This window comes from Lactuca virosa, chromosome 9 (assembly GCF_052849685.1).
Source record: "Lactuca virosa cultivar CGN04683 chromosome 9, Lactuca_virosa_CGN04683_v6, whole genome shotgun sequence".
Taxonomy (NCBI): Eukaryota; Viridiplantae; Streptophyta; class Magnoliopsida; order Asterales; family Asteraceae; genus Lactuca; species Lactuca virosa.
The window spans coordinates 183,522,757-183,532,515 of record NC_136434.1 but is presented as its reverse complement, the minus strand read 5'-3'; the positions used below and the strand labels follow the sequence as shown (position 1 = coordinate 183,532,515).

Here is a 9,759-nt window from a genome sequence, read left to right as displayed (position 1 = left end):
ACCGGTGTTGATCAAAGACATGCGCCGAGTGCCAGGAATGACTATAAGCCGATATAGTCGTTTTAACATGCCATGAACCGAGATACAATTTTACTAGTGCCAGGTACAAGAAAGAGTGGAGTTGATTTACAGATACTAGTACCTGAATGACAAGTGACGAAAGCAAGAAAGAGTTACTAAAACCATTACGAATGACAAGTACACACAAGAATGACTCGATCGAGTCCCGAGAGACAGATAGAGCTTAACTAAAACGTCCGCCCGGTCATCCTTCCGCATCATCATCCGGCGATGAGAGGGATGATACGAGGATACCCTGATCGATTGAGGGAGACTGGTACAGGCAATAATTCGGGTGGCTTCGGAATACCTCCGTAAAGCGGGATGAAGAACACTGTTTTAGATACAGTGATGTGAATAAAAATACCGACTTCCGTACTAGCCTGACCACCTGTTTTGAGAACAAGTAAGCTCCAATGCATGCTTCCTTAGTCAAACTATCATGAGTTATAAGGATCATACGGTTTAAGTATGACCTTGACGAAAATCTTCCAATGTCGATCCTAATGCTACAGTTGCTATCGGTTGCTAGCCTCAAAAAAATCTTTGTACCCTCATGGATACGGTCCTGAGGCTTCTGAATGATAGAATTAGAGGGTCCCTTTCGGACGTGCAGATTGAGGTTGGTAGGATATAGGCGTTAGGCTCTTTCGATGGCACTGAAAGGCCTGTTATCGTACTCTTTCGTATATAGTTGTCAAAGACACTGGAGAGAACTAGTCTCTCGGGCTAGGGGCTCTCTATCTATATACAAAAAACTGGATTTATAGCGAGCTTGTACTATTAGAACAAGGGCATAGTTTTAGGGACACTCACATCTTTTTTTACAAGTCAAACTTCTCTCTATATTCAAGAGACTCACGATTGTGCAACGAAGTCTCCTATTCGGCGATATTCACATTGATTCTGGAATAACCTATCATATGCGGCCTCTGCTGCTGTTCACAAGTACAAGATGAGGATCAGCAACAGGTATTACCAGAGTATCATAGCTTATTTGATAGAGACGACGTTTCACCTTTTCCGCGGTGTGAACCTTGCGGGAAGTGTTGTATACTTTAAGAAGAGAGATCTATTCTACTTCTTTATTCTATCAAACCAGAGAACGAGGCCTCCGGTAAACAAGCTATAAAAGATGAATATCGCTCTCTCTAGCTAACCTGGAAAAAGTCTACCTTTGCGGAGCTGGAGCCGAAGCTCCTTCCTTTCTTCCTCCCTTGTTCTATTACCCCAAGGCCTCCTCGGTCTTCTTGGACTTGGTTTCTGTCTGATTTAACCCGCACTGGTAATGTAGGCTTTTTGGGGGTAATGGCATCGGCACACTATTCATCTAAATAAGTTATCTTTCGTCTTCCAATAGTTCTGACCCAAAAAGTGAGCCCCGAAAACTGTCAACCTATGACCAACTCAAAATTAGAGTAGCTGATAGAGTAGAAGGTGGGATTCTATATTCTATAGCCTATGCGCCTGCTTCTGATGAGATAGAAGTAGGCTCCCGGTGCGTCTTCCTTCGGTCGGCTTGTCATCGAAGGATGTTAGCCAAATCAGAAGAACTATAGGCTCGAAGGCTCGGGTTGGTCAAGCGAACTGATTCATTTAATTCTTTGCCTAGTCTTAGCACCCGCACAGTAGAGGGGAATAAGCATTCCCTTTCCGACAAAACTAAGCGTCTTGCCGCTGGGTAAAGGCAATAGGAGGAGGTTTGGAACCCCAAAACAAGTCTAGGCTTAAGAACGGTGATGCTAGTTCATTTGTTGAAAAAAATGTCCCGATGAACCTTGGGAGCATCCCGGGCAAGATCTATGGCTTCAGCTGCGGCTAAGCGAACTACCTATTATATATATTCTATAGAAGTGAATATGAGAGAAAAAGCTCTTCTTTCACATAGTGGGAGGCTGGCCTTCTCTCTTCCCAATTCTCCCAATGAGACCTCTTTCACTCACTTAGTGGACGACCCAGAGGACTTTAATAAAGCCCCCTTTTGCCTCATCACGATCTCCCGGTGAAGTAGCGGCTCCCTCCTATTACTATTTCTAGGGTGGAGTCGAAGCTATGGCACCAGAAAGTCAAAGAGATTCCGTCCCGAACCACTCGTGTAGTCTTCTTCCTGCCTCCCAGTTAGGCCCTATCTCGCTTTCAAAGTCTCATTTGGATGAGGCGCCGGCGCTACTAAATGCAACTCTCATTTCAACATTCTTCTCTATTGGCCCTTCCTTCTCTATCTGCCTAGAGAACCTCTCTTTCCCTACAAGGCACTAGAAGGTCGACCCCACTTTCCACACTATGTTGACTTTACTCCTGAGCCCAGTCATTCCCCGCCACTCTTTCACACAGCATTGAGGGCTTTTTCATAAGAAGCAGCACTCTATTGTCCACTTCGGTAGCTTTCAAGAGTCTCTTTCATACATTGTTCCGGGGTCTCCCCTCTTTCTGGCGGGCCTTCTTTCTTCTGCATCCAGTAGGAATTGAACCTACGAATTCGCCAATTATGAGTTGGGTGCTTTAACCATTCAGCCATGGATGCTTAGCGGGTCATAGTGAATGACCAGATTCCAATTCAAATGGAATCTTTCAACTAAAGCAATGAGATGCTTAAATGGAATTCTTTTAGTTCTAATAAATCAGGAGGAATTTAATGACAGGACATGAATTCAAGTCCTGGATTTTAGAATTGAGAGAGATATTGAGAGAGATCAAGAATTCTCATTATTTCTTAGATTCCTGGACCCAATTCAATTCAGTGGGATCTTTCATTCACATTTTTTTCCACCAAGAACGTTTTATAAAACTTTTTGACTCCCGAATTTGGAGTATCCTACTTTCACACAATTCACAGGGTTCAACAAGCAATCGATATTTCACGATCAAGGGTGTAATACTCTTTGGAGTAGCGGTCCTTATATATCGTATTAACAATCGAAATATGGTCGAAAGAAAAAATCTCTATTTGATAGGGCTTCTTCCTATACCTATGAATTCCATTGGACCCAGAAATGATACATTGGAAGAATCCGTTGGGTCTTCCAATATCAATAGGTTGATTGTTTCGCTCCTGTATCTTCCAAAAGGAAAAAAGATCTATGAGAGTTCTTTCCTGAATCCGAAAGAGAGTACTTGGGTTCTCCCAATCACTAAAAAGTGTAGCATGCCTGAATCTAACTGGGGTTCGCGGTGGTGGAGGGACTGGATCGGAAAAAAGAGGGATTCTAGTTGTAAGATATCTAATGAAACCGTCGCTGGAATTGAGATCTTATTCAAAGAGAAAGATCTCAAATATCTGGAGTTTTTCTTTGTATATTATAGGGATGATCCGATCCGCAAGGACCATGATTGGGAATTGTTTGATCGTCTTTCTCTGAGGAAGAGGCAAAATAGAATCAACTTGAATTCGGGACCACTATTCGAAATCTTAGTGAAACACTGGATTTGTTATCTCATGTCTGCTTTTCGTGAAAAAATACCAATTGAAGTGGAGGGTTTTTTCAAACAACAAGGGGCTGGGTCAACTATTAAATAAAATGATATTGAGCATGTTTCCCATCTCTTCTCGAGAAACAAGTCGGCTATTTCTTTGCAAAATTGTGCTCAATTTCATATGTGGCAATTCCGCCAAGATCTCTTCGTTAGTTGGGGGAAGAATCCGCCCGAATCGGATCTTTTGAGGAACGTATCGAGAGAGAATTTGATTTGGTTAGACAATGTGTGGTTGGTAAACAAGGATCAGTTTTTTCGCAAGGTACGGAATGTATCGTCAAATATTCAATATGATTCCACAAGATCTAGTTTCGTTCAAGTAAGGGATTCTAGCCAATTGAAAGGATCTTCTGATCAATCCAGAGATCATTTTGATTCCATTAGTAATGAGGATTCGGAATATCACACATTGATCAATCAAAGAGAGATTCAACAACTAAAAGAAAGATCGATTCTTTGGGATCCTTCCTTTCTTCAAACGGAAGGATTTTGATTCTGCAAGCGGTTCGGTACGAACGAAGAAAATTCAAACAAAAGGGTCAGAACTCGCCGATAGGAAAGGAGAGAAAAACAAAGCAATGCCAAGAGCTCCGTCAATCCGCTGTTCATCGATAGACGAAGCTCTCTCTTTATCATCTCGCGCCAGATGCAACAAAGGATGAGTCCTTTTTCCTTCTCGCGAACCACGGAAGCGCCTAGCACCCAGAGGAGCAAAGCTTCTTTGGGAAAACAGCGCATAAAAAAGGGCTGGCCCTGCTTGGAAGCTCTCTTTTAGTCGGAGAAGTGCTACCTGTCCACCGTTAGGGAGACTACCGTCGACCGACCTGAGGAGGGAGACTACCGCCCCTGAGGGGCTTGTTGCTAGAGGCATCCCCTCAAATGAGATTTCTAAACTCTACAACCGCTCCGGTTTGAGCAATAAGAGCCCGCCTTCCGGGTCCTATATTCTAGTTACTAGCTTCAAAGGAACTACTAAAAGAAGGAGTCAAAGCATCGGAGAGTGCTACCTACGAGTGAGTCACCCGCCTGGTTACCTGTCCTTATGAAGGAAGGTGCGCATGAAAGTCTTTACGGAAGACCATCAAATTACTGATTAGGAAGGTCTTTAGGAATGAACTTCTATTACAGGGATTCTTTTATTAAGACCTTTCGGATAGATAGCCCTATTGAATGAAGGTTGAACACCAACCCGCCTGGAAAGCTAAGAGTCGGCAAAGACCTAGCTGTCGAGGAATGAAAGAAGTCGCTTTCTAGGAGAAGGAGTACGAGGAAGTCAAGTCACAGGCAAGCAACCAACAGGCTAAGAGCTATCTCCCAACCTCTCCCTTATTGACAAAATGAGAGGGATTTCAGGCAATTAGCATATAAGAATTCCTGCCCTAGAAGATCGCATTTCTGACTTGAGCACCGTCTTTAGGCATTTCAGTTCTCAGGATCTTACGAAGAAAGGCTAAAGATCGTACTGAACACAACCCTATGATATAAGTGAAGGCGAGCCAGGAAAGCACCCTGAACTCATAGGGTGAAGGCGAGGAAGCTTTCAAAATTTCAGGGGCTCCTCTAAACAAGAGTTTTGACTAGGTAGATTTGCCCTTCTACGCCGTTTTAGGTGAGTTCGGACTCAATCATTGACCGGAGATTGGGACAGAGCGGATGGCAACTAGCTGACTTCTTCCTGTCACTCGTACAGATCTGATTGAAGATATTGCATTAGAAAGGGATACAAAGTAACTTCCGAAGATTGAAAGAGAGGCAATCCCAGTTCGATACTGGTCTTGTTGCACTTCTTCGAGTTAATGACGGATAGCCCGCTAGGGACTGCTTGGCTTGTTAGCGAGAAAGCGCATAAAAGAATGCCATTTCTCGATCGAGAAAATAGGCTCAAGTACATTAGTCCGTCACTGCCATTTTGACTAGGTGGATTTTGCCTTCTAGTTGACTTCTTTATGCGGGATACCCTAGTTAGAGCAGTGAAACCTTTAAGGCAAGAGATGCGGGCAAGTCAGTCGCTAGAACTCCCAGATGATAATAACTCGCTAGAAGGGGTAGAAAGCCTGTTCTTTTGGTACAAATCCTCTTTCTTGAATGAAACTAGCTAGCTGTCTTTGAAGTCAAGTACTTAGCCGGAAAGGCAAGTCCATCGTGGGCACTACCCGACTTATTTCGGTATTGCATATAAGTACAAGTTTAGATGTGGCCATCTAGACAAGTGAAACGGTCCTTGCTGTCGAAGTTTACTACTGGATAGGAATTCCATCGGTATGGCATTAGAACTGCTCGGAGAAGTTCGATTTTGAAGGTATACAGTTCGATAGATCGGTATTGAAGTGAGATATTCAATCCTCTTTCTATTGAATGGTATTTCACTGCCTTTCATGTACAAGTATTGCAACTGAGACTGAGAGACAAGGGAGATCCCATTTCGCCCTGCTACCGCCGTTCTAAGTTCTTCTGACTAAACGAAGTTAAGACTAAAGTTTCGGAACTTAAGTTTGCAACTTTTTTCAGCAAAGCTTAGTAAAAATCCCTCCTTCGGCTACCTTGGATCAAGGGTAGAGATAGGAAGTAAGTCAAAGGTAGATCAACAAAAGTCTTAGTATGGGAAGAGTCAGAGCGAGGGGAGAGACTTTCTAAACGAAGGTTAGTCTAAGTAAGGAAATGGGCACTCTGCTCACATCGAAGTAACTGCTGTCTCCCTTATGGTCGACGTTCTCTCCTCCCATCCTCTCCTCTCCCTACCGGTCGCCGAATATAACTCTTCTTTGCCATTCTGGTTGGCTTAGGGCGGTCGAACTCTCCCCTCCTCTCCTTAACAGTCGAGTGATTTCTCATTCTCTCTCCCTCTTTCTATAGATAAGCGGGTTCTTCGATCATTCTAATGAAATAGGTTCGTTAAAGCCAATTGCTCGAATTCTGTTTTAGATTCCTATTCCACTCCAACCGGTGCAGAACTCTTAACCTTTCTAGGACCCTCTCTACGGCAAGGTGCTGCTCTACTCTTTCCACTTGCTCCCTCGTGTATAGCGGTTGAGTTCTTCGCCTCACGGTTTGGCTACCCATCATCATTCCCTCTCTGTCTAAAGTGAGAGGGGTTCTCTACGCGCAGTGTAAGATTCCCCTGGATGGGTCTCGTAGGCAGCAGCATTCGTGCTTGCCTTTGCCGTGATTGTCCGTTGTTCCCTTGGTGCGCTGTCATTGACGGTGTAAATCTGTTCGTTCGAGAAAACATGTTGATCTCTTTCCATATCCTATACCCGGTTGTTGCCCTATCAAGATGTGTCCCTTCCTTTGACCCTTTTTCTGATTTCTTAGTGCTGTCCCCCTTGCGTTCCCTCCCTTTATGAAGAATTCCATTTCCCTTTTTCTCCACTCTTATTTCTTCCTTTCTTATTCTCCTGTTGGAAGTACCTAATCTGCTTTTTGAAATCTTTCCTTTCTTATAATTATAAGGTCCTTCCCCTGTATATAAGTCTGTGCGATTTTTCCCCTTATCTTCTGGCCGACGCTCCCCTTACCGGTATCAGTGCAAGGGCAATTAGTACGGGTTGCCATAGCAGTCTGGATGGATTGGAACGAAGGGATGAAGGAGGGCCGGCCTGCCCAACAAGTAGACCGGAATAACTAGCTTCTAGTCCAACTAGCTAGAGCTCCAGCCCAAGCCTCCAAATCGAAGCTTCGGAGAGCCTTCTCCCATGCGATGAGATGAATTCTGTCTCTCCCTCCAACACCAGACCGTGGACATTTCATCCGAATTCCTTCAATCCTACCAGCCATTCCTTTCGGGACCCCGGACAAGGAGGGAATAAAGGCAAGCTTTGAAGAGTGGATTTCATTAAAAACAAGGCCTTACCAGCTTGACCTAAGAGGGCGGGCACCTTTCCAACCAGAAAGCTTCTTGCTGAATTTCTCTGTAACTGAATTCTAAAGTTCATCTCTTCATCTTCCCAGCATACCAAAATGAACCGAAATGGAATTGGCTATTGAACAGCCAAACATATTCCGGCCGGCCCTCGTAGTGTGGATGGAGGATGAAGGAAGAACACCTTACTTCTTTCAAAAGACGGAAACAGAGTAATTTTTTCCCACTAGCCTAACTAATGATTTTACCTCACTTTGTTGTATTGTATAGACAAGCCTGACTTTATAGATAGGAATTCAGAAAAGAGTTCTAACTTACCTTCCTGACTGTGCTTCCTGCTTTTGGACCTATTTTCTATTCTAGTGGTAAGACTGTAGTCTACTGCAACAGGAGAAAGGAAAGCATGCCATCATGATAAGACCCTCTTTACGCTCTCTCTTTCTGCTCGCTCCTGTCAACGAATGAATTTACTACTTGTGTCACTGACATTCCATTAGCATGGTGGACTATAGACCGGCTTTCACGTTCACTCTATAGGAAGGGGACTTAGATTAATCGATTCAATGGGTGAACTGCTTTCCTTTAAAGGTAGCAAGTGATTGAAATGACAAGCTTGTAACTGATATGAAATCGGAAGACAGTAAGTTGGACGAGGAGCTCATGTACCACAGAGTGGGCAAATGCTCCCCTCTTTCAAGAGACTGTTTATGTTCTTGTTTCTTTAGTCTCTTTACCTGCGAGCATGAATTCCTGAACCCAATACTAGGAAAGAGCTTCATACCCTATAGAACTGACAGATCGGCTAGCGAATATGGCTCAGTCTCAGTAGCAATTCATGTAGAATCGGACTGGAGAATGCGATTCATGCAGAATCAGATTGGACTGGAGAATGCCATTAATTGCTATATGAAGTGGAATAGCCAGATGCGAACTGGTGTTACCAGCACAAGATGCAAATAGGTTGCCCAGACGAGGTCTTTCATCCACTAGTACGAGGAAGGTTAAGGAGCTAGGTGCAAGCTGTCAAAAGAAGACTCCGATACTAAGAGAACTATTTTCGATGGGTTCTTCTACCCAAATAACTCCTATGCAGATGGGGCTGGAGATCCGCTCCTGCTCTGCGTGTAAAGTAAGACAATGAAAAAGAAGGCTTCGCTTTGTTGCGACTGCCGCAGTCAAAGCCAATAGGGAAAGTCAGGTCAAGAGAGAGTCTCTTTCCGATTAGTGCATCTCGCACTTCCAATTCATTCCTGCATTGATGGACTGAAGCAGGAATGAGAATAACCTAGTCTCCTTATGATTCTGAAGTGAAGCAATGGAAGAGAGGAAACAAGCATAACTGGGAACCATCTACAGCTTGAACACTCCTTCTTGCCTTTAAATCTCGACCTATGCTTGGAATAGTGGCTTTCTTGTAGTAAATGAATCCGAACATATAGGTAGCAACTATCTCGAAATGGATAAGTAAGCTCCCCCATTTTTGAATGAGTATGGGTGAAAGGCCCGCTTTCACCTACGACTTTATCATCAGAGGTTTAAAGAGGTAGTGATTCTAGGACTAGAGGGAAGTTCAAGTCGACCAATGTGATAGGCGAAGAACTAACTTCTCTGGTGTCCGTCAAAGGATTCGGAGGTAGGGGATGACCTGTAATTAATCTGGCTGTTCGTGTTAAAGGGAAGGGCCTCGCCGAAATCATCGGCTTTCTGCCCAACGCCACGGCCGTGGCCCTCTTATTTAAGAAGATTCCCGGATGTATAAGGCCAGCATAGGCTGAGTCTAATTCACCATCCCGGGATTTAGTTCTGACCATAAAATGCAACTCTCTTGCTTGGATGGAAGGAGCATTCAATACTATCGAGGTTGGACGGAGGCGCCTCTTATCGGTCGGGAGTGAGTTGTGAATTCTGGTGATAAGGCTTGTGATGTTCGATCTAAGATATTCGGAATAAACGGATAGAATTGTTGGCTTTCTCAATAGCTTTATCGGCCGGAAAAGCAGCTCCTAATTCCTATCTCAGTAGCTTCATCTTCTTCGGGAGCTGAGAATGCTTCTGCTGCCGAACCGGGAGGGACAAAGAGGCTTACATGCCTTATTTAAAAATGGAAAACACGTCTTTCTGGGTGGGGGTATTAAATCCTTAACTTCCCTAATTTTAATTTAGTGAGAAAGCGCGTATACTTTAAGGAAGGCGGCGTATTTCACCCCTCATCCGGAGTAGTTTAGTTAGTTGTCAATAGCTTGTGATTCGGAGTTGTCGACCCGTCATTTCCAGTCAAGTAAAGGAGCACCTCCCTCTTCATCGCGGTCGCTCGGCCTTGGGACAGGCATTATGGGATTTTACCCGACGGGGGGCTGCCTTTACCC

At 44.1% G+C, this 9,759-nt stretch overlaps 1 non-coding gene across 1 annotated transcript; it reads right to left on the bottom strand.

Annotated features, from left to right (window-relative positions):
* Positions 1-2,510: 2,510 nt before the first annotated feature.
* Positions 2,511-2,584, bottom strand: TRNAM-CAU (transfer RNA methionine (anticodon CAU)). The gene has a single exon. It is a non-coding gene; the product is annotated as a tRNA-Met (tRNA).
* Between the last annotated feature and the right edge of the window lie 7,175 nt (positions 2,585-9,759).